Below are 26991 nucleotides of genomic sequence, written 5' to 3'. Positions count from 1 at the left end.
CTGAGGATTCTACCCAATACGCCAGGTATTAGAGGGTTTCCCCCTCTGGCTGGTTAGAACTAAACTATTCCCAGTCCTGTGAGACTCCAGGGATTGCTCCATCTACTCCTTTCCATTATTGCTTCTTGGGGTTTAGGAATTTGCTTTTTCCATGAATTTGTGTCTTGGTACTCAGGCAAAGATTTGGAATCACTCTGCAGATCTCTTGATTCTGTGCCTTGGGTGAGTCTCTCCTCTCTGCTATTTGGCTCCACAAATTCTTGCCATTTGGCACATATGAATTATGAAATGTCTCCTCAACTCAGCAGAACTGCTGGGATATTTTGCTTCTTCCTTCCTGGACTGATCCTGGAAACTCACCCCAAGCAGAAACTGGGAAATTGTAAGACTTGTCCCCCGACGCCCACACCTTTTACTCTCAACCAGCACTAACCTGTATTGCCTATTGTCTAGTGGCTGAAAACTGATGTTTTTACCTGGTTTTCCAGTTATTTAAGATGAAATTGTTAGCTGGTCATCATGGCCAGAAAGCTTCCTAACACTTTCATTAACACATATGTAGACAATTTATTGGCCCTTTGGTCAACATTTGTTTTCCATTATCCCATGCCTTCCTTCTGCTTGGATGTATATTTTATTTTGCTGAATTTTGTCAGGTATGGTTCTGGGGGAGGTATGCTTTCCAAATCTTTGCACATCTAAAACTATGCCATCTTTCCTTCATTTGTTGGTTTGGCAAACAAATTCATGTTCAAAAGAGATATTCGTTGAAGACAGCACTCTATTGTTTTTCAGAATTTAGTGTTTTGTATGAGATTTCTAGTAGCAATTTGTTGACAGTCTGTTTTTACCTCTTTAGAAGCATTTAGCATTTTCTGTTTCTCTTGGAGCTCAGAAATGCACATATTCCATGAACCAAAATGCAATTGTTTTGATGGCTGAGGAAGGAGAAATACAGTTTTGAAATTCTAGTGTTATGGAAAAAAAACAACAACAAACAAATCCAAAAATATATGGAAAACAGATTTCCCTCAGAGCTGTCTGAGTGTGGCCTGGTCTGGCCACACATAGCCTTTCTGATGCCCCAGGCCTGCCTCTGTCCTTCCTATTTCTACTTGCATCTTCCTTGTTATGGCATTTTGAATTTCCTCATTCAGTCTGACAAAGGCTCTTACCTACTTTTGCAGAATGTTGAGCCCTGCAACAAATAAAAAGCTTATGTTACTTGTTTAACAACACTAGGTTTAACAATGTGTTAACTTATTAACAATAATTTCTACTCTACATAGAAAAAATAGGCTAAAAGTTTTCCTTATAAAGAATTAGAGTTGTCAGAGAGCTATCCAGTATAATTTATTGGTTTTCACAGTTCCGTATACAAATGTTCAGAAATCACATATCAATTTTATAGCTAGTTCTAAAAGAAAAATGTTTCAGGTAGGAACCACAGTTCCAAAATAGAAATGACATATACTTACTGGTTAATATTTTAGCCTATAAAAATTAATCTGAGGTTTAAACACACAAAGGAATGATATTAGAGGGTGATAATGGTGTCAAAAGGAGCATTATTATGCCCATTTTGTGAGTTGTTCTCAAATTATGTGATATCATTAAAACTGCAGCCATCCTATGAAAGGCCACGGTTGTTGATTAAAAGCAGTTAAAGTGACTCTGTGTGTGTGTGTGTGTGTGTGTTAACCTAGTATGCTGAGCATAAGGAGTGGCTATTCCCTTCTCAAATATTCAGCAGGAACAAGGAAAAAAAAAGATAAGAACTAATCTGGGGTAGATGTGTTTTGTAAGAATTTGGTTTGTGAATGCAAGTTTCTACATCCTCCTTCTATAGCATATTCTGACAGATGTTTGATCTGACACATGGAATGTGAAAAAAAGGACAAGTCATCTTCTTTTGGAATTTTAACATCATGTACAATGAAACATGCTGAGAGCCACGGCCGAGTCTGTATGGCCCCTGGCATTTTGCCAACAGTATTGATTGACAGGCGAGGCATTACTATCCACCTCTGCCGCAACCTTTGAGTTCTCGCACTATTTTGGAGTTGTCGTGGGGATTTCCGGGGATTCCCCGAGAGTTCCCATTGGTTGGGGAAGTGCAGGAGGAGGGATTTCCGGGAGAGATATTTCCGGCTGGGGGTTCCTGGACCAGCCGCATGTCGTTCGGGAGGATTCCCCGGGAGCTGTGTGAAGTGTTTTCCTGCAGTTCAAAAATAAAGTTTGTTCCTGCTTCAGTGGCTCGTGATTTGTGCCCAGCCAGACTGCGGCATTTGGTGGCCCGTACAGGGGACGTCTGAAGCTTCGGGGTAAGTGAAATTGCTTGCCCCTAAGGGAAGGCGAGAGAATGGGTGACCATTTAAAAAAAAAAAAAATGTGTTCTTGTTTTGATTTATTTTGTGTTTGTTTCAAGCTGCCTATCCCTAGAATTTTCTCAGGCAGATTGGGAAAAATGGTTGGCTCAAGGTTTGAAGTTGTTCGCCCCTGAGGAAGAGATAGAAATAGACCACAAACGCACATATCAAGAAAATAGGAAAATTGATACAACGATTTTTTGTTCCGTTTTTGTTTCATTCTGTTTCGGTTTTGTTTTGTGTTATCTTATTGGGTTGCGTTATCTTTATAACAGATTAGAAATTAGTAAAAAACAAACTGAAAGAGTGTTAAGTAAATTGTTAGAGGTTCAGACCATAGAGAAAGACATTTTAGATCAAGCAAAAGAGAAGGTCTCTCAAGCTAGTCAGACAGAGGAAGAAAATTTAAAGGAAGAAAGCTTAGAGGAGAAACAGCTATTAGGGAAAAAGCTACAACAGGAGGCTGCTACTAACACCGTTCTATCACCAGAGGGCGTAATTCAACCAACAGCTCCCCCTATGGAGATAGCTGAGTGGCCCTCAAACCCCGTAGTTGATAGATGGGATCCTGAGACAGGACCTCAAAGATTAGCATGCCCTGTACTTGAGCAGGCAGGAGGGCAGCGAATTCACCGTGCTTTAGATTTCGAAACAGTGAAGCAGTTAAAGGAGGCTGTAACAACCTATGGTCCTCAAGCACCGTTCACTGTAAGCATGGTCAAATCCATTACCAACTTGGACATGACGCCAGCAGATTGGGCTAGTATGTGTAAATCTGTGCTAAATGGAGGACAATATTTGTTATGGAAGGTTGCCAATGAGGAATTTTGCAGGGAGACAGCTAGGCGAAATGCAGCAGCCGGTTACCCTCAAAGAAATCTAGATATGTTGTTAGGAAAAGGACCTTATGAGGGTCAACGGCAACAAATTGAATATGATCCTGGCGTATACGCACAAATTGTTGTAGATGCGGTTAGGGCATGGAAAACTTTACAGGGGCATGGAGATTTACAAGGTCAATTATCTAAGGTAATACAAGGAACTAATGAACCTTACGCTGAATTTGTAGATAGGCTTATTCAAGCAGCTTCCAGAATTTTTGGGGATACAGAACAGGCAATGCCATTTATAAAACAACTGGCTTATGACCAAGCAAATCGTTGCTGCAGAGAGGTCATTAGACCATAGAGACATGAAGATTTAAACACATATATTAAATTATGTAGAGACATTAATGAAAAAGGGCAAGTCTTAGCATCAGTACAACAGGCTTTAGATGCCAGGCCAAAAACATGCTATAATTGTGATCAAACAGGACATTTTAAAAGGAGTTGCCCCATAGGAGGAGGGTTTAACAAAGCTAGGTAACAAAGCTAGGTATCAAAGGAATAGAATACCGGGTATTTGCCCATGATGCCGTAGAGGGAAATATTGGGCTAATGAATGCCGTTCTCAAACCACCATAGAGGGTATTCCGTTATCAAAAAACAGACAAGGACCAAGTGTTTACCCACGATATCGTGGAGAAAGGCATCGGGCTCCATTGTCAAAAAACGGACAGGGGGGACCAATGCTCCGGGGCCCACGACCACAAATGTATGGGGCACTGGAGGAACCCAGAAACACCATGGAGGAACCCAGCAACACCATCAGGGTAGTGCCCAGGACACATTATCCATCAGATCTCTCATCAGACGAACCAGAGGGAGCGCAGGGTTGGACATCTGCGCCTCCGCCAGAGCAGTACTAACTCCAGAGATGGGAGTTCAAATCATTCCCACAGGAGTAAAAGGACCTCTTCCCCAAGGAACAGTAGGCTTATTGTTAGGACGCAGTTCTTCTACACTAAAAGGACTTATGATAAGTCCCGGGGTAATTGATCCCGATTATGAAGGTGAAATAAAAATTATAGTTAGTTCTCCAAAGGGTATATCAGTAATTTCACCAGGAGATAGAATAGCACAGTTATTAATAATACCCAGCCTACATGATAAATTTTCCAGTAGTACTATAGAAAGAGGTTCCAGGGGATTAGGCTCCACAGGTGTAGATTGGGCTATGCTGTCTTTAAATTTAGATTCTTGCCCCATGCTAAAACTAAATATTCAAGGACATGAATTTAATGGACTACTGGATACAGGTGCAGACCTTAGCATCATGTCTCGTCAAGAATGGCCAAAACATTGGCCATTACAACAAGCCACTCAAACGCTTCGAGGCCTAGGAGTGGCAACTAATCCCCATAGAAGTGCAATGGTATTAGATTGGAAGGATCCTGAAGGATGTGAAGGAACTATACAGCAATATGTATTGGATCATCTTCCTATAAATTTATGGGGACGAGATGTCCTAGATCAATTAGGTTTGACATTAACAAATAACATCAATCCAAATGCGCCCACTATTAGGGCTGGACAAGGTTTCAGGAAAGAAAAAAAGATTAGGAGAACAAGGCATAGCAGCACCAATTCAAATAGATCAGGGAATAAATAGACATGGACTGGGTTTTCAGAAGGGGTCACTGAGGCAATAAAAATTACTTGGAAATCAGATAGACCAGTATGGGTTCCTCAATGGCCCCTGACTAAAGAAAAGATACAAGAAGCCCATGACCTGGTCAAACAACAATTAGCAGAGGGACATATACAACCTTCCGTATCTCCCCATAATACTCCCATTTTTGTCATTAAAAAGAAATCTGGTAAATGGAGATTACTGCAAGATTTAAGAGCCATTAATAATGAGATGGTTATTATGGGACCTCCTCAATCGGGGATTCCTCAATTGTCTGCTTTGCCAAAAACCTGGTACGTTTTAGCTATAGATATTAAAGATTGTTTTTATTCAATTCCAATTCATCCTGAGGATAGTCCACATTTTGCATTTACTATCCCTGCACTGAATCATGAAGGTCCTGATCAGAGATATGAATGGAAAGTACTCCCTCAAGGGATGGCTAACAGCCCAACTATGTGTCAAATTTATGTTAACAAAGCAATCCAGCCACTTAGAAATCAAAATCCTAAACTACAAATATTTCACTATATGGATGATGTATTGTTAGCACACAAAGATAAAAACACATTGCTAGAATGTTATGCCACACTTACAAATTTATTAAAAAATTATAATCTAGAGATAGCAATAGATAAAGTACAATTAAATTTTCCAATTAATTATTTAGGAGTTCTATTATCCTCAACCATGGTCCGTCCACCAAAAATTCAAATATGAGTAGATCAACTCAAATCACTTAACGACTTTCAAAAGTTATTAGGAGACATAAATTGGATAAGGCCTTATCTAGGCATACCAACAGGAGAGTTGGGACCTTTATTTGATATCCTAAAAGGTCCGTCAGATCCAAATTCACCCCGCATGTTAACGCCTGAAGCAAGAAAGGCATTAAAAATTATTGAAACATATATGGAAAATATGCATTTGGATAGAATTGATATAACTTTGCCTTTATTATTTATTGTAATACCAACAAAAAATATTCCTACAGGAGTATTTTGGCAAGAAGGTCCATTATTGTGGATACATTTATCTTATTCTCCTAACACTATTCTTACTAGGTATCCTGAGGCTGTAGGACAATTAATACTCAAAGGAATAAAAGGGAGTGTTTGGAATTTCTCCCAATAAAATTATTACTCCATATACTATGGATCAAATTTATGGGTTAGCTAATGAGTTAAATACTTGGGCAATAATCATGTGTAAATCTAATGTTTCATTTGATAATCACTTACCATCTAATCCTTTGTTGTCTTTTTGGTCTTCGCATCCTGTAGTTTTTCCAAAAATGACAAGAAAAACCCCTATCATGAATGCTCCAAATGTATTCACTGATGGGTCAAATAATGGTACAGCAGCAGTAGTTACCCCTGATCAAACTTTTACATTTTTAGTACCCAAACAAGCAGCTCAAAAGGTAGAGCTTAATGCAGTTTTACAAGCTTTTATGATGTTTAAAGATTCTGTATTTAATTTATTCTCTGATAGTCAGTATATAGTTAATGCTATAGGATCCCTTGAAGATGCTGGCAGGATTTCCCCTTCCTTTACGGTTTTCTCTTTGTTTTCTGCTATACAAAGTCTAATCTGGGACAGAAAAGATCCATTCTTTATAGGACATATCAGAGCACATACAGGATTGCCTGGAGCCCTTAGTTTGGGCAACGATTTAGCAGATAAAACTACACATGACATACATATTTTCTCTACACTAGAAGAAGCTACACATTTTCATAAAAGGTTCCGTGTCAATGCTAATACTTTACAAAAGCATTTTAAAATAACTAAGGAACAAGCTAGACAAATAATAAAACAATGTCAAAATTGTGTGACCTTTTTACCACAAGTTAATCTTGGAGTCAATCCTAGAGGACTGATACCTAACCATATTTGGCAGATGGACGTCACACACTTGCCACAATTTGGAAAATTAAAATATTTGCATGTTACAGTTGATACTTCTTCCGGATTTTTGATGGGCTCCCTTCATTCCGGAGAAAAAACTAAAGATGTTATAGCTCATTGCTTACAAAATTTTGCCACTGTGGGCGTTCCAAAACAGTTAAAAACAGATAATGGTCCTGGTTATACTTCTACCTCTTTTAAACAATTTTGCTCATCATTTGGCATTACTCATACAACAGGAATCCCATACAATCCTCAGGGACAAGGCATAGTTGAAAGAGCTCATCAAACTATTAAAATGTACTTACTAAAGCAAAAAGAGGGAATTGGAAAGGGGTATATATCACCCAAAGATAAACTTAAAATAACCCTTTTTACTCTAAACTTTTTAAATTTGGATTCCTCAGGGCTTAGTGCTGCGGAAAGGCATATGTGTCCAAAAAATGTACATAAGCCTAAGGTACTTTGGAAGGATATTCTAACAGGACAATGGAAAGGTCCTGACCCAGTGATTGTCTGGAGTCGGGGTTCTGTTTGTGTTTTTCCACAGGGAGAACAGCAGCCGATTTGGATTCCAGAGAGATTAACTAAAACAATTTCTACAGGCCAAAAGAAGATGATTTGACTCAAATCCATAACAGCTGATATCCAGAACTCCAGTTTGGCTATTCTTACATCTGCGACAGTGATTAACCAGGATGGTTTTTTCAATATTTATTTTATTATTTGCCTTTTCCCACATCATAAAGTTCTATTTTATTTTTGAGCTCATACAAACCTAGGTTAATGTTTTTCTGATCAGTTTTATTTTTTGACTGTGGAGTTTTTAAGCATTGCAATGGAGATTTCACCTAGGTAAAGCTACAAGGCCTTTACTATTGTCTTATGTGTTGTATGTTATGTGTGCACGCTTCTGTTTTGTGTTGTATGTCTGTATGTGCGTATGTCCATATATCATATATGAGGAGCGCTCATGAATAAATGGATCTGAATTTTTTTATTCACGTGATTTTAATGGTTTAATTTAGATTGGGTAAACAGCTGTTGAAAATTGTTTTAATATGTGAACAAATAAGGAGGTTAACAGATCTGTTTGTTTACTTTCACCTTTCCTTCTCATTATGTTTAATAATTCTGTTCAGGATAATGTAAATTGTTCAAAAAATTGTTTTCTTAGTGCCTGTTGGAATGTTACATAATTTTTTTCTTAGCATCATTGCCAGAATTCCTATCTTCATCCCAGTGCCGGTGAAGACAAAGATAAAACCAAACTACAGCTTCTTCGATAGTTATCACAACAAACTGTAAAAACTGATGCATCGATGAATAATAACTCAACAAGTAATGCTCAATTAAGGAGTCGATTTACTTTGGGAGGAAATGGACATATTGACAGATTCCTCTGCTTTGAATTGCTTGCAGAACTTGCCTGGACTATGTATCACTTGTATGCATTGTGAACTATCTGTTGGTACAGCGAATTGTGGTAGTGCTGGAGTATTTTTGCTGATGGTGTCACCGGTGGTACAGTTTTTCAAAGGAGCCCTCAATTGGCTTAGTGTCATGGCATTTTGCATCCTCCTCCCTTCTACTAGTGATGGTCTAAAATTTGGGGGCCAACAGAGGTGAGGCAAAGAACCTCACCCCCCCACTGGCACCAAGGCCAAATTTGGGGGCCAACAGAGGTGAGGCAAAGAACCTCACCCCCCGACTGGTGCATAGGCCTATCCACAAGTATGGCTGTATGCTGGACAGGTAGTCAGTGACGGGTATGATCCAATTGCAGTGGTACCAACCTAAGACAGGAGGCTGACGCCTAGAGGTCAGTTCATCCGATGACGGGTAAGGACCATATGTTGAATTGGACTGCCTAACAGGCACGGTCCCTAAGCCACATTGCTTGTTGTTTAATTAAACAAAAAGGGGGAGATGCTGAGAGCCACGGCCGAGTCTGTATGGCCCCTGGCATTTTGCCAACAGTATTGATTGACAGGCGAGGCATTACTATCCGCCTCTGCCGCAACCTTTGAGTTCTCGCACTATTTTGGAGTTGTCGTGGGGATTTCCAGGGATTCCCCGAGAGTTCCCATTGGTTGGGGAAGTGCAGGAGGAGGGATTTCCGGGAGAGATATTTCTGGCTGGGGGTTCCTGGACCAGCCGCATGTCGTTCAGGAGGATTCCCCGGGAGCTGTGTGAAGTGTTTTCCTGCAGTTCAAAAATAAAGTTTGTTCCTGCTTCAGTGGCTCGTGATTTGTGCCCAGCCAGACTGCGGCAGAAACACATGCTTTTAAATTCTTTGATCAACAATATTTGTTGGTGTCCCTTTCTTAGGCTGCCACACAAACTATTTTCAGTACCATGAGTCATTAGGGTTGAAAAGAGTTTTTCAGGGATTCTGTTTACTTATGGGACTCTGAAAAAGTACCAGAATTCAACTGTATACTTGAGAAGTAGATAAAATACAAAATAAAGGTTGGACGAGTACAATGAAAAAATATGAAAGAATTTAGGAATTAATGTAGTTAGAAATTTTTCTTAGAAAATGATAAAATTGCTTCCAAATTTCTCAGGTCATTTTTGTTGCCTTCTCTAAACTTCCACTAACTATGTGTATTTTTGCATTTGAGTTTCACTAGCAGGTGCATGTTTGGAGTATTTTGGGTGGGCTCAGTAAACAGGGAGTCAATGCCACCAAAATGCTTGTGTGGGGGGCTGTCATTAGAACAAAGAAGCTCAGGCATGGGTATAGTCAGTGCATCATTGTTCTGACCTCTAATGCTGTGGTGCTTCAAAATAAGGAATATCAGAAAGTGAAATAGTCAGGTGCTAGCTTGAAATAACTCCTGAGCATGCACATGGAGAGGCTGGTAGAAAGGAAAGCACCTTTGAAAAGAAATGTTTTTCAATAGTATATGCTAAATGTAGTGTAGAAAGAGGGTGAAGGTCCTATTTAAAATAGAAAACTAAGCTCATTAGTCAATGAAGAAAGTCCACTTAGGAATGAAGATGTTTGAAAAAATCTTGCTAAGAAACTGTTCAGATACACTTAGGCAAGGGAGCAATCCTGTGCAATGTGAATTTCTTACAACAAATGCCTTTTGGCATCCAGTATGAGCTCTGACCACAGAAGAGCAGCATATAGTGGAGATGGGGAAGTGGGGAGGTAGGAAGCGACATGGTTTTGGTTGGGCCACATCAAAACTGTTGCATGAGTTTGTAGGGATGAACACAACTACAATTACTATGTATAGCTAAAAAGCTCTAATAAAAAAGTCATTGTCATAAATAAATATGATATCATATCAATGTATAATAAACCTCCTTGTCAATCAAAAAAGAAAAGAAAAGAAAAACAACTATTGTGCTGTCAGTCAATATAATTGGTGAAAAAACTTTGGACAAACCCAATTCAGGGAAGTTTTAACTTTACAAAAGAGGAGAAAAGCAGAGTCAAAAACTATCTTGGGAGAAAAAAAATGTAGGACAGCAGAGATGAATAATCTCACAAATGGCAGCTGGTTATATTTAAATTGGCACTTTTCTACCTTTATGGAAACAATTGTAAACTACTATAATCCTCTTGAAAGTAATATGTTAACACAAAGCAAGAACTGTAGAGATGGTCATACCCTTACCCCAGCAATGTTACCCTGGGGAATGTATCCTAAGGAATAATTCCACAGAAGCAGAAAATCTTTATGCAGGAAAGTATTCATTACAACAGCTTTTTAACAACAAATACAAAAGTCTCTAAGAAATAATATATGTAAAAAACAGTTGTGAAATTGTTTAGTAAATTATGAAACATAGTCCATAGGATATTATTCAGCCATTAAAATTATAAAGACCAAGAAAGATAAGGAAAAATGCTTATATTATGATGTTAAAAGGAAACAGTGGGATTACGATATTATGTAAATTATGATTGCATCTGTTTAAAATGTGCATGAGATTGGAAAGAAAACATGCAAAACCATATATAGTTACGTTAGTTTGTAAGGCTTGTGGATAATTTTTTTTAGTTTTAAAAAATTGAGTTTAATAAATAATAAATATATTTTGAATAAAATGTAATGGGAATATAACTTGTCAAGGGATATAAAACTAGTAAATAATGGGGTAAAGAGAATATATGTTGGAATGCTATTTAGTACTTTTGAAAATTTTATTGCTTTAGCTCGGGAATCATCATAAGTATGTGTAATATAGATTATCTTTTATAATAAGAATGGTCACATTGGTTGTATGAATCCAATAGAACTGTTCTAAGCCTGAGCATTAAGTGTATAAGAGTCTTCATATCATCATCAGTTACAGAGATGAAACATAAATGGAAATTGGCAAAGCTACTAGCTTACTGCATAATGCAAAATTGCTGACTCCTAACTCCTACCATGTACACTTCCAACAAAACTTACTACAATGTATTTAATATATACAGCTGAATATGCACTATCCATGTGTCCTTGCATTTGCATTTATTCCTCTGTGTGTGTTTTTACCTTTCAAAATTATGAAACTTTATACACAAGAAAATGTATAAAACATACAGGCACAATTTAACCAATAATTACTATGTGACATCTTGCATAACCACCATCTAGACTAAGAACTAGAATATTGCCAATCCCTTAAACGCTATCAGTCATGGCCCCTTCTCTCATTCATTAGTAGTAGCCATAATTAGGAAGCCCTAGTATCATAGTTTGAATCTAAAAATGTCCCTCAAATAGCTCATATATTAGACAATGTAGCAATGCTCAGAGGTGAAGGGATAGGATTATGAGAGCTCTATCCTCATTAGTGGATGTATCTGTTTGATGGATTAATAATTTGAATGGGCAATGGGTTGGCAACTGAGGTGTGCTTGTAGGAAGTAGGTCACTGAGAGTGTGTCCTTGGGCTATGCCTTACACATAGCTTCTCTCTCTCTCTCTCTCTCTGCTTCCTGGCTGCCATTAACTGAGCATATTTCTCTGTCATTCCCTTCCACCATGATGTTTTGCTCACCTGGGGCCCAGTGTAATGGAGCCTACCAACTATGGACCGAACCTCTGAAACCGTGAGCCCCAAATACACAGTGATGAGAAGCTGACATCAATTCTGATCTTTTTGAGTCATCACTCCCCAGTTGTGTTTGCTTTTTCTCATGGGTCTCAGGTACACAGAATTGCTTTAATCATAATATTTGGCTTATGGAACTCTGCCATAGTTGGTGTACATATAGCCCTCCATTTTCATTTTATTTCATACTGATTTGGTGAAACTCATGAATTTATTGCCTAACTCAAGAACCACTAACCTCAGCTTTCTATATGCTCCTCAACTGCTCCAGTCGGCTGCCTCCTCGACAGAGGTATCCTGAGTTGCATATTATTCAGAATCCTGAATTGTATTATTCTTTCTGTCCTCTTTTTAAAACTAGCCTTACCAACTACATATGTATGTTCAGACAGTGTACATCTAATTTTGTTTGGTTTTGAATTTATATGGATGGATTATACATGTATTACTTGGCAACTTATTCCCACCCCCGCAACTAAATGGTTTTTAAGCTTCATTCCTATTATTGTCTACATCTATAGTTTGTTTACATTCACCTCTAAGAAGCATTTGATTATATGAATATATAGCTTATTTATTTAATTTCATATTGATTGGCACTTGTGTTTCTGTTTTTTAGAATTATGAGCAGTGCTGTTATGAGCAATCTGGAACATGTTTTTGGATGCACACAAACAGAAATTTTCTCTAGTTTACATTCTAGAGGCACACTAAATGTACATTTTGGCAGGGTTTTGAAATCGATATTCAACCAAAGTTGAGACCAAACATAAATGCCATCAGAATACCATCAATTCTATTATATGGGAATAAAATCTGAAATTGTATATCAAAATGTAATTATCATAATTTAACTATTAAAATTTTAAGTGACCAGTTTTTAAACATTTGAAATGGCACACATTTCTTGGTGCCACTGATTACTGTCAGTTCTGTTGGTGACACTATAGTCACCATTTTACATCTTTAAATAGACACTTTGAATGAGGGTCAGATGAGACACAGGTATTATTTTGCCAATCTGTCAATACCATAGCGAACATATTATATTCTCTGATTGAAATGCTGGAGCCAATTTTGTCATGTCTTCCTTTCTCTTTAATGGCAATGCACTGCTATAAGGACAAAGCTTCACTTCAACTCACGGACTTGAAAATGTGTTCCAGTGATGATGCAATTTAAACAAGGCAAACTAAAGCTTTGGGTATTGCTTAAAAAAGATTATGTCTGACTGTTTCCAGAAGTAGACTTAAAGCTAATATCCTTACTTATATATTTTAACCTTCTAGCATTTTTGCCCTTAATTTTTCCTACATCCATAAAATTGAGAAAAAAAATTGTCTTTTAAACTTTGGATTTAGAAATGAGGCAATGCAACAATGTGATTAGCTTTCAAGATAAAAAGAGAAGTCATACAAAAATTTCATCTGCATCTCAGCTTTCATTTCTCTCATGCACAATAATTTCAGATTCTTCCTCAGATTGCAATGATGGGAGACTGTTTTTTCAGCAGGTGTCAGGTGGGAGATGCTCACATTCTCAAAGCACTTTAGTCTGGTTGCTTCTGAAGCAGCTTCTAGCAAATATGTCGTTTCATTTGTGTCATATCAGACAATATTATTGATATTGTTCACAGCAATGTATGGTGTTAAATTTCTTTTAATTAACATGTACTAGCTGCTTTGCTCATGTTTAGAAAAATTCTTGTGTCAGGACAACATAATGCTGTTCTAAAATCTCTTGTCATGAGATTGACCTTGGTAGGAGAAGGATAATAGAAGTAGGTCAATATTGTTTATGACCAATAACTCTGTAACAGTACTGGTGAGGACTGAACATGTCACTGGAGGGTGTGAACAGACAGCTGTCTGTGAGTAATTTCTCACCCAGTTCTGTTCTTTACCATACAGTTTCATCAATAAGGACAACAAGTGTCACACCGAGGTTGGCTGATTTTTCCTGGAGTTAAGCAAAAGGATTAACAAAATTCATACAGCAGACATAGATAGACCACTATGTCTAACAATTACATGAAGTATATTCTTTCAAACACAAGCAAAATTTCAAAATTTTCTTGTTCACAAATCACAAAACGTATTTAAGGATCTAAATCATACAGAGACATCCTAAAATTAAAATCATACACAGCACAATAAAATTAACCTAGGAATTAATAACTTAAAAATTAAGTATAGTATTTGCAAATTTAAAACTAAACACTTCTAAAGTAAACCCATGTTTCAAAAAGAAATTATATTAGCACTCAATAAAAATTATTTTGAGTGAAATGTTTGTTTGTATAATTAAAAAAGGCAAGAATTTCTTTGAAAAGACTAAAACAATTGACAAACTTGTAAGAATGAAGAAACAAGAAGAAATGACATAAATTCACTGAAGAATATAAAAGGGAATGAACATAGGAATTATACACATGAAAGAGATTAAAATAATTTATAGACAGTTTCACTTATTTCATTTAGAATTCTATTCTTGTGGTTGTACATGATGTGGAGTTACCCTGGCTGTGTATACAAATACAAGGCTAGGAAAGTTATGACCAATTAATTCTACCATCTTTCCCATTCCCCTCCCCTTCCCTTCCTTTAGTTTCTCTTTGTTTAATCCAATAGATAGATTTCTATTATTCCTAAGTAAGTTTCTTAATACATGGAAGCATTTATGAATTTTTTTACCAAATCTCACATTTAAAGTGAAATGTTGAAAGCTTTGCCTTTGAAATCAACAAAAGGGAATAAGTTTTCATTCTCTCTTCTTTTAGTATTTGTTGGAGATCCCAGCCAGCACAATAAAGTAGGAAAAAGAAATAAAAGAAACACAGCTGTCATTTTTCAACTATGATAATAAGCACTATTACAATTCATCATTTCTGGGTCTATAATTTTTTAAATCAATAGTTAAAACTCATCATTATTTTCTACAACTAAAAAAGAAAAAAATGCCAATTAAATTCTGAAACTGCATTGACAATTTTCCTACATTCTGTGTGATTTAGTTTTTGCTTCTGTAGAGAGATTTGTCAGTTTTTCTGGACATTGTGGTGTTGAGAGAAGTTCTCCTGACCTCAGTTTCATTACATGAAATGTGATAGATAATTATTCTGCACTTGTGGCAGTAATAACATCACACAATTTGTACCACTTATGGGTATTTTTTTCTTTTTGGATATTTGATTATTATTTTACAAGTAAATATATTTCAATTTTTACTTCCACAATGAATATTAATATGCTCTCTTGCTCTATTTCTATGCTTTTTCATGTACTCAGTAACTTTTCTTTCCAAAACCTAATAATAGTGTAATTGTTGTAAAGACATTTTAATTGACAGTTACAGTTAGCACATGTAACAATGACCGTGTTCACTCATTCACAGGTGATGAGGACTGTTACCTTGAAAGTAATAATTATAAATTAGATTCTAAGATTCATTTCAACTTCATAAATATTAAAATGTATAAAAAGACACACCATGGCCTTGTTTAAAAATAAGATAAGTTAGCAAGTTTGCAGGATATACGATCAATATAGAAAAAAGATTGGATTTTTTCACCAGCAATGGAATGCTCAGTTGCTTTAGAGCTGCTGATTTTCTACCCTATTTAGGGTAATGTAAGGTGGGGGTAAAATGAACTCCACAAAACCTTCTCCCACTTCTTCACTTGTCTTCCATTCTAGATGCTTTCCCATCCCTTCCTACCCCAACACATAATGGGAACCAGCTATTTTCCATCTCTCCAAGAGATTCTCACATTGCTTTTGTAATATTTGAGGAATATGAACCTTCTGTGGCTTCTGGATTACTCCAGAGTTGGACTTGAAGAATGGAATCAAGTATGGGTAAAAATCAGTTTAGAATTTTCTAAGTCTCTTTAATGTCTCCTATTTAACATGTTTGTCTTTGTTTTTCTTTTTAAGAAACAAGGATCTGAGAAGGAGTTAAATCACTCAATGTTGCTATAGAGTGGATGGGAGCTCACCAAAGGATTCCTTTCTCAGTTTCATCATTTGTAATCTTCATAGGTAGTTATCTGAAATAAGGACTTTTACATTTTCCTGCCATTGGAATAGTTAGTTTAAATAAATCATCACAATGTTTCTTACTAGAGCTTTCTCAGAGATGTAATGAAAGCTTTTGAATATACCAAGTACATTATATTGATGGCTCTTGTGTATATATTCTTTTCATTGTGTCAGTTTCCTCTGACACCTCAAATGGTAAAGAGAATCTGTACAGAGAAAACCCCTTTGTATAACTACTTTATATCAAATCCTTTCAGAAAACTTGAAAGAGTTGATTAGCTAATTTTATCTTCCACTGTACAAACCTTAATGATAGCTACTCTGTGATTGACAAATCTTTTGCTACTTTTCATTTTGGTGGCTGACCATTTTCTAAAATATGTTATCACCAAAAGATCACCTGTGTAGTGAGACAGGTAGGAAACCTGCTTTCAGACATGTGGACATTCATCTTTTCACTCTTTCTCCAATTATTTCTGCAGCCATTTCAGTCTCATTCTCTCTGAGTGGTTCCTTTGACTTCATCAGGTAATGCCCCTCTTTTTGTTAATCACACATTATGGCTTTCTTATGGACCCTACCCCTCTGCTGTGCCCTCTTTTTTCCCATCTTTGTTATCGTGTTGTTAGTAGACCAGTAAAATAAGATGCATTTACTGTGTTGCTTTGGAAGAATGTGATTGTTAAAGTGACACTATCCTACTCCAAGTATCTCTTTCCAAAGTGACACAGCTGCCTAATTTGTTGGCAACAGCAAATATTCATTCTTGGTAATGTTGCAAAACTAATATAGCCAAGGAAGAGAAAAAGAAGCATCATTCAGTGTTCATCATCAGCTATCAAATTATAACTGTAAGATTTATATTACCAAAATATTAACAATAGGAATACCCTGATTGACAGAGTTTTTGATATGGTAGAGATTTAGGGATGAGACACTTTGACAGTTTTGATATGACATATATGTGTTAAATGTTTGTCAATTTGTTTTTCTTTACAGGAAAGTTATTGGGGTCAATAAACTCACAAAAGCCTATTTTGTGATTAGGGTTATTGTGGAAGAAAATTGACAGTGGAAGAATTCTTTCCTGGGTGTGAGCTTTGCCTAGTGAGCTGTGGCAAGTTGTTTTCCCTATCTGTCTGCCCAGGCGAGTGATGGAATTCCTCAGAGTTATTTAACATTTTCTGTTTTATGAATACATTTAAGCTCCTTTCACTATTCATAGCAGTACCCCGGTTACAATGTGTCAAAAAGAAGTCAGTGTGGTTCTGTACTGAAGAGTTATTAGCTATGACTTTTTGCAAGTTAGTTAGTCTCAGTTTCTTATCTATACAGTGGGAATAATAAATGTACCTACCTCATAGGGATTAAATGAGAAAATGCATATAATCATATAGTCCAGAGTCAGGAAAAGAGTAAATACTCAAGGAATGTTTGTTATTATTGTTAATAACATCAGGGCAAATGAGCAGAGGGTTGGATATGTGTAACAGTAGTTATGGTGTAAAGGGTAAAACTTGAGGTTTGCCACATCTGATACCATAAACCTTGTTATTAAAAAGGCTTCTATTGTGCATACCAAAAAATTAAATCTAAAGTATAGTAGATTCCCAAAGGAACGTAGGGCTGGAATTAGTTGGACAAAATTACAATGCTAATCCATTAACTGTAAAAATTATTTTTGTCTCCAGAAGGAAATAAAAGCTGATGCAATGAATGGAAGTGAAATAAAATAATCTTGGAAGTGATGATTAACTGATGAGAAGATGATTAGAAAACTCTTTAAAAATGAAATGGGACCTATATCAAAGCTTTTGGTTAAAAATGTTTGAGTACTTAAGCAATACTGAATGTCTTATAAAAAACATCATTTCACACTTACATTGAGACCCACAAGCAAACAAAACAAAACCAAGCAAACGAAAGATGTTCAACTATATACAATAAGTTCAAGTCTCTTATTATTTCCCTATCCATCTTCATTGATATAACCTCTCTATGTAGTACAATCTGCTGCATCAGACAGAACAGGTGAGACTAGACCTTAGGAAGTGACATATGCCAAAATCTCAAGCAATAAAGGGAAGGACTTCACTTGATCATCATGGATATCACCGATGTTGGGGTAGCAATCCTGTAATCCCTGCCTGATTATGTCTTCCATTCAAAGAAAAAGACTCACAAGTTCAACATGACAAAAGATACAACAGAGCTCTTGAAAAAATCTTTAACTCTTCAGTGTTAATTTCCGTAGTGAAATCTTCCACATCACATTGTTGTATATGAATCATGGAACTAAAGTGAGAAAGCAATGCTTAGAGACATCTAGACCTCAGCTTCATGACTCCTAGACTAGGTCATGTCCTCAGATAGCTAGTAAAATCTACCAATTTGTGAGCATCTGTTTCTAGAAGTTTTCAAAAGGGAAGGGCAGTTTGGGGGAACAGGTGGATATCTGAACAAATACAAAACAAAGACATATTTCATGGGGATCTCATTGACTTTTAGAAATGCTTTGAACAATAGCCATGGCCACTGGGGTGCTGTAATGACATGCCCCATTATAAAATGTAACACTAAGTAAACGTAGGAGTGGAAATTTAACAATTGAACATTTAATGGCTGCAATTATGGCAAAAGAATAATGAACCTATTAGACAGGAGAACTGGCAATTACTCTACAGCTTATTGGAATACAGCTGTGAAAAAGTAATACAGCAGCATACTTAAGAATGGTTATTAAAAGGGGATAATGCATTCTGTTTACACTGACAGAAGCAATTTTTCTTCTGAAATGAAATGGCACTTTTTGGCTATCAGACATATGAACTCAGATATGATGAATCCTACTATTTAAAGGTAATGCATTTTCAGATATGCCTCTCTAGCTGTAAATGATGTCTCCACTAAGACCATAAGGGTGAGATCTTTTTGGTGAAAGAAATGGAAGAGGATGTCAAAATGGCCTTATAAACACTAAATAAATCACCTGCAGAAAAGTGGGCTAAATTTTAACTGATTCAAATAGCTGCAATAAATAAAATATATACAAGTTCAGATGTGGAATGTCAAGAGAAGGTGTTCAAAACAATTACATGATCTGTGAAATCATCATTTCAGTGTCTGGGAGTGATGGATGTGTCCCATTGCATTTTCAAATGTATACACTTCTAAGTGCAATTTATATGGCCCTCTCCACTTTCAGCTATATCCTTCTACATGTAGTCATCAGAACCCTGGGAGACAGCCAAATACTGGGCTGCTTGAAAACAATAATCCAGATAAAGGGTTGGGCACTAAGGTGCAAATGAAATGTAAGAAAACTGTGCTAAGTACATCAGTCCCTCAAGACCTCGAAACCTGTCCAGAGATTGATTTTGAAAGGGAAGCCATGTTCTCATAACATAACATAAGGGGTTGTCAATAGCCATTTCCAAGGTAGATTGGAGTGATGTACAGTAAATGCTTGAACTGCACAGAATTCTGGGAATTCAGAGATCCTTGGGAAGGTCCTCTGATCCAGCCCAGACCTCTGTTCCCTGGCAGGACCATATTCAAGCTATCTAAAATAGGGGAGAGAGTCCTTCATTTTAATCCTTTTAGCAGGGAAGACTCAATGTTTATTGGATCCACTCCCCCCCACCCCGCCCCCTGGAGGAAAAGTGTACCTGAAACTTGAGTTCAGGTCCCTTTTCTTATTACAGTCCTATAAATTTATGGAACAAGATTAAAGCATGGTGCCAGACTGAAACTCCACTTGCCTGGAACACTCTTGTGTATGGAAGTCCCACCTACTGCAGTGTGCATTGTGCCCATTATGCCGCAGTCCGGTTCCCTGCCTGGAGCTTGAAGCTGGTTGTGCTCTGCATGCTCTACCTAACAAGCTAATGTGGGAAGAGGCTGTTTTAAATGGAGTGTTCTGACTGGTCTAGGACATTTTGATGTTTGACATATGTAAAAAGAACAAATTAAATTATCTTTTAACCTGGAAAGAAGTTGCTCTGGGGAGACAAGGAATATGAGGTTCTAAAATAAGACATTTTTATAGTTTTACGGTCACAGACCTGTTTGGGGGGTTCAATGGACTCTGTAGATAATCCCCCCCCACACAGGTTGCACATATATAGTGATTTTACATGAAATTCCAGGGCTAGAAACCTAGTAGGAAGTCTGAAGTCCTAGAGTGAAACTTATATAAGAAGTAGGAGTATCAACTTCTATAGCCTTTTATCTAAATAAAGCTTATGCAACTGCCAGTTCTCAAACATTTGATTTAAGAAGGCCAGTGAGAGTGGGGAAATTACATTCATACAGTTAAAAAATACGGTTAGAGTTAAATAGTTTTCCTTAGACTTCCTACCACATCAGATTCTGGCTGGTTTGAATTTCACTCTTTCTTTCTTCCCATGTTTATATAGGTAGAGAGAGCACTAGAGATCAGAATGTCCAATCAGTGGATAAAGAAAGAGGTCTCTAGATGACCAGCCCTATTAATGAAAGTTGACTGTTAGTCTTGAGAGAATGAAAAGATGAAAGATGAGAGAATGGTTTTGTCCATTTTTTCTACAACTGTTGTCTGACCTCTGAACCAAACTTCTCTCCATCCAAGTTCAAGATGATAGGGAAAAAAATGAGATGTCCTTACTTTAGAGAGGCCAATAAAAGTGGGTGGAAAAGGTCAGTCCCTTTGGGGGTCTCCATGGTGTACTGCATTGCTGCATCTGCTCTGCTCTGATTTCCATGTCTGCCCTCCTGATGCCCACCCTCCTCCACCCTTCTTTGTTCAGGTTTCTCCTTGGACTTCAGATCTGCTCTGGAAATCAAAATATTGATCATCTCTTTTGCTTTCTGACCCAGTTTTCTCTTAGATTTTGTTCCCCTGAATAGCCATTTAGTCTCCCTTGAGTGAGTCCTTCTTTTCTGTTTGCAATTACCCGAACAATATCTAGACCGATTCCCCTACCAGATGCTAAAACTCAGAAAAGGGACTGATAATGGCCGTGATTTCAAAACTGCGTTCTAATATCCTGGGTGTAGGCAATGGAAGGAAAGTAAAGTAAATAATGCCTAAGGTGGGGCAGGACGGAGAAGGGACAAGAGGATACTTGGTCAGCATGTGCACAAAAGTATACTAAAATTAAATCTTCTGGCTTCTTTTATCTGATCACAGAGAGAGTACAGAAAGAGGTTAGAAATGCAGGTTAGAAAGATGGCATCCATCCTACAATTTGAGACTCATAGTTTCAGATCACAGTGCCTATTGTGCAATGAAATACAGTCATTCTTTTCAAATAACATAATTATCTTATGAATGGTATAATTATATTGCATTGTGTGTGTATTAAAATTATCAAATTGTTAAATGCCAACATTATGTATACACATCTATGTATGTATATGTATACATATACATATATTCCTGATTTGTCACTTCTCTATTTGCATATACCTTGAGCCTTGAAAAAGAAAAGAAGAAAAGGAAATACTCTAGACTTCCACTTATTACTGGGAAGCCCTGGGGAAAGAAAAAGAGAGAGGAAGGAGAATGAAGAAAAAAGGGTGGGGGGAATAAAAAGGATAAAGGAACAGGCCTTTATCCATGAAGAGGCTGGTCTTTTTTCACAATCCCTTTGCTATCCTTTTCTTTTCTCCTCTTGAAAATTAAAAGGTTTTTTCCTTTTGCTTTCTATTGCTCAATTGTATTTGGAGGAATATAGATGCAACTTACAATAGGCAAAAGACGTGGTGTGGCTTTCAGGACAATGTTCTAAAGTGTTTTATTCAATAATAAAATAGAAAATGCCCAAATTCCCTGATTCTTTGACTTTACCTAGTATAATCTCCCTCCCCCATCAGTACTGGGATTGCCAGGGGTGCTCTGCCTCTGAGCTATCTCTGCCCTCTTTTTATTTTATTTTGGGACAAGGTCTCACTAACTTGCCATTATAGTCAAATTTTTTTCGTTGCTGTGAACGAAAGACTTGACAAGAAGAACATAGAGGAAGAAAAGTTTATTTGGGAGCTCATGATTTCAGAGGTCTCAGTCCACAGATGGCTGATACCATTTCTCTGGTCCTGGATGAGGCAGAGCACTATGGTAAAAGGGTGTGGTAGAAGAAAGCAGCTCAGGACGTGGCCACCAGGAAGCAGAGCTCCACTCACCAGGGACAAGATATAAACTCCAAAGGTACACCGACCTTCTCCACCCACATCCTTCCTATCTGTAGTTACTGCCCAGTTAATTCTTATTAGGGGATTAAAGGACTGATTATGTAAAGACTGTCATAACCCAATCATTTTATTGTCTAAACTTACTTGCATTGTCTCACACATGAGCTTTTGGGGGACACATCAAATATCTAAACCAGAACAGTTATCGAAGCTGGCCTCAAACATGTAATCTTCCTTCCTCAGCCCCCATGAATTGCTATGTGCCACTGTGCCTGGCTATGTAGTCTTAGTAAACGTGTTTTTGTTTTTTCTACTTTACCTCTTAATTTTTTTTAATTTTTTTTTTACTTTGTTCTAATTAGTTACACATGACAGTAGAATGCATTTTGACACATTCTACAAAAATGGAGCACAACTTCTCCTTCCTCTGGCTATACATGGTGCAGAGTGACACAGATAGTGTTGGTTCCATAGTTTAGCTATTGTGAATTGAGCTGCTGTAAACATTGATATGGCTGCATCATTGTAATATGCTGATTTTAAGTCCTTTGGGTATAAACCAAGGAGTAGGATAACTGGGACAAATGTTGGTTCCACTCCAAGTTTTCTTAGGAATCTCCATAGTGCTTTCCAGAGTGTTTGCACCAATTTGCAGTCCCACCAGCAATGTATGAGTGTACCTTTCCCCCACATCGTCACCAACACTTATTATTGCTTGTATTCTTGATAATTGCCATTCTGACTGGAGTGAGATGAAATCTTAGACTAGTTTTGATTTGCATTTCTGTAATTGCTAGAGATGATGAACATTTTTTCATGTTTGTTGATCAATTGTATTTCTTCTGTGAAGTGTCTGCTCATTTCCTTAGCCCACTTATTGGAGGGTTATTTGTTTGTTTGTTTGTTTGTTTGTTTTGGTGTCAAGTTTTTTGAGTTCTTTATATATCCTGGAGATTAGTGCTCTATCTGCGGTGTGTGTGGTAAAGATTTTTTTCCCATTCTGTAGGCTCTCTCTTCATGTTATTGATTGTTTCCTTTGCTAAGAAGAAGCTTTATAATTTGAATCCATCCCATTTATTGATTCTTGATTTTACTTCTTGTACTTCAAGAGTCTTGTTAAGGAAATCAGGTCCTAAGCTGGCATGATGAAGATTTGGGCCTGCTTTTTCTTCTACTAGGCGAAGGGTCTCTTTTCTAGTGCCTAAGTCTGTGATCAACTTTGAATTGATTTTTGTGCAGGGTAAGAGATAGAGGTTTAATTTAATTTTGCTACATAAGCATTTCCAGTTTTCCCAGCACCATTTGTTAAAGAGGCTATCTTTTTTCCAATGTATGTTTTTGGTGCCTTTGTCTAGTATGAGATACCTGTATTTATGTGGGTTTGTCTCTGCATCTTCTGTTCTGTACCATTGGTCTATCTGTCTATTTTGGTGCTAATACCATGCTATTTTTCTTACTATTGCTCTTTAGTATAGTTTAAGGTCTGGTATTCTGATCCTCCTACTTCACTTTTCTCACTAAGTATTGCTTTGGCTATTTATTTTTCCAAATGAATTTCATGATTGCTTCTTCAAGTTTTATAAAGAATGTCATTGGGATTTTAATAAGAATTGCATTAAATCTGTATAACACTTTTGGTAGTATGGCCATTTTGATAATATTAATCCTGTCTATCCAAGAACAAGGGAGATCTTCCCATCTTCTAAAGTCTTCTTCAATTTCTTTCTTTAGCATTCTGTAGTTTTCATTATAGAGATCATTCACCTCTTCTGTTAGATTGATTCTCAAGTATTTTATTTTATTTTTTTGAGGCTATTGTGAATGGGTAGTTTTCCTAATTTCTTTTGCAGTGGATTCATCACTGATGTATAGAAATGCATTTGATTTATGGGAATTGATTTTATATCCTGCTACTTTGCTGAATTCATTTGTAAGTTCTAGAAGTTTTCTGGTGGAATATTTTGGATCTTCTAAATATAGAATCATGTTGTAGCAAATAGTGATAGTTTGAGTTCTTCATTTGCTATTACTATCCCTTTAGTTTCTTTCCTCTATCTGATTGCACTGGCTAGAGCTTCAAGGACTATGTTGAATAGGAGTGGTGAAAGAGGGCATCCCTGTCTTGTTCCAGTTCTTAGAGGGAATGCTTCCAATTTTTCTCCATTTAGAATGATATTGGCGTTGGTCTTAGCATAGTTTTTATAATGTTGAGTTATGTGCCTATCATCCTTAGTTTTTCTAGTGTTTTGAACATGAATCTGTCTGGTCCTGGGCTTTTCTTGGTTGATAGGTGCTATATTTTGTCAAATGCTTTTTCTGTGTCTCTTGAGATGATATGATTCTTGTGTTTAGTCTATTGATGTGATGAATTACATTTATTGATTTCCATATGTTGAACAAATCTTGCATCCCTGAGATGAACTCCACTTAATCACGGTACACTTTTTTTAAAAAAAATATGTTTTTGTATGGAATTTGCCAGAATTTTATTGAGAATTTTTGCATCTATGTTCATCAGGAATATTGGCCTGAAGTTTTCTTTCCTTGATGTGTCTTTCTTTGGTTTTGGTATGAGGGTGATGCTAGCTTCATAGAATGAGTTTGAAAGAGTTTTCTCCTTTTATATTTCTATGGAATATCTTGAGGAGTATTGATATTAGTTCTCCTTTGAAGGTCTTGTAGAACTCGGCTGAGAATCTGTCTGGTCCTGGGCTTTTCTTGGTTGATAGGTTTTGATGGCATCGTCTATTTCATTGCTTGAAATTGATCTGTTTAAATTGTGTATGTTCTCCTGATTCTATTTGTGTAGGTCATATGTCTCTAGAAATTTGTTGATGTCTTCAAGATTTTCTATTTTATTTGAGTATAAATTTTCAAAATAGTTTCTAATTATCTTCTGTATTTCTGTAGTGACCATCGTGACATTTCCTTTTTCATAATAAATTTTAGTAATTTGAGTTTTCTCTCTTTCTCTTTGTTAGTGTAGATAAGGGTTTATCAATTTTATTTATTATTTCAAAGAACCAACATTTTGTTTTGTCAATTTTTAAAAATTATTTCTTATGATTCAATTTCATTGATTTCAGCTGATATTAATTATTTCCTGCCTTCTACTGCTTTTGGTATTGATTTGTTCTTCTTTTTCTAGGGCTTTGAGATGTAATATTAGATAATTTATTTGTTGACTTTTTGTTGTTTTAATGAATGAGTTCAGTGCAATGAACTTTCCTCTTAGCACTGCCTTCATAGTGTCCCAGAGATTTTGATATGTTGTATCAGTGTTCTCATTTACCCCTAAGTATTTTTTCTATTTCCTCCCTGATTTTTTCTGCTATCCATATGTTATTCAATAGTATGTTATTTAGTCTCCAGGTATTGGAGTAGCATCTATTTTTTATTTTATCATTGATTTCTAGTTTCATTGCATTACGATCTGATAGAATGCAGGAGAGTATTTCTATATTTTTGTATTTGCTAAGTATTGCTTTTTGGCACAATATATGATCTATTTTAGAGAAGAATCCACGTGCTGCTGAGAAGAAAGTATATTCGGTCAATGATGGATGACATACTCTCTATATGTCTGTTAAGTTTAAATAATTGATTGTATTACTGAGTTCTACAGTTTCTTTGTTTAGTTTTTGTTTGGAAGATCTATCCAGTGGTGAGAGAGGTGTGTTAAAGTCACCCAGTATTATTGTGTTGTGGTCTATTTGATTCTTGAAACGGAGAAGGGTTTGTTTGATGTACATAGATGCTCCATTGTTTTGGGCATAAATATTTACAGTTGTTATGTTGTGGTGATGTATGATTCCCTTAAGCAGTATGAAATGTCCCTCTTTAACCTTTCTAACTTTGGTTTGAAGTCCATTTTATATAATATGAGGATGGAAAACCCTCTTGTTTACACAGTCCATGTGAGTGATATGATTTTTCCCAACCTTTCACCTTCAGTCTGTGGATATCTTCCCGGGAAATGAGTATCTCAAAAGAAGCATATTGTTGGGTCTTTTAAAAAATACAATCTGCCAGTCTATGTCTTTTGATTAATGAGTTTAGGCCATTAACATTCAGGTTTATTATTGAGATATTATTTGTATTCCCAGTCATTTTGGTTTTTAACTGGACTTAACTAAATATCCTTTGATTTACTTTGTCTTTAGTTGTAGTTCCTCTCCTTGCTGGTTTTCTTTTTTTTTTAATTTTTTATTTCATTTGTTCCTCATGGAATATTTTGGTGAGAATGTTCTGTAGTATAGGCTTTCTATTTGTGAATTCTTTTAACTTTTGTTTATCATGGGAGGTTTTTATTTCATCTTCAAATCTGAAGCTTAGTTTTACTGGGTATAAAATTCTTGGTTGCTTGATAGGACTCAGCGGTAGAGCACTTGCCTTACATGTGCAAGACCCTGGGTTCGATCCTCAGCACCACATAAAATATACATATCATATACATACACACACATAAACACACACACACACACACACACATATATATATGTATATAAAATAAAGGTATTGTGTCCAACTACAACAACAAAAAAAATTAAAAATAAAATTCTTGGTTGGCATCCATTTTCTTTCAGAGCTTAATATATGTTATTCTAGGACCTCCTGGCATTGAGGGTCTGAGCTGAGAAATCAGCTGAAATTTGAATTGGTTTCCCCCTATATGTAATTTGAATTTTTTTATCACAGCCTTTAAAATTCCATCCTTATTCTGTATGTTAGTCATTATCATTATAATGTACCTTGGCGTAGGTGTGCTGCAATTTTGTATATTTGGGTCCTATAAGCTTCCTATAATCGATTTTCCATTTCATTCTTTAGATTTGGAAACTGTTCTGATATTATGTCATTGAAAAGATTGTAAATTCCTTTGGTTTGTATCTCCATGTGTTCATCTATTCCAATAAATAGAC

Source organism: Marmota flaviventris, chromosome 10 (assembly GCF_047511675.1).
Source record: "Marmota flaviventris isolate mMarFla1 chromosome 10, mMarFla1.hap1, whole genome shotgun sequence".
NCBI lineage: Eukaryota > Metazoa > Chordata > Mammalia > Rodentia > Sciuridae > Marmota > Marmota flaviventris.
Note: the sequence above shows the minus strand (reverse complement) of the source record.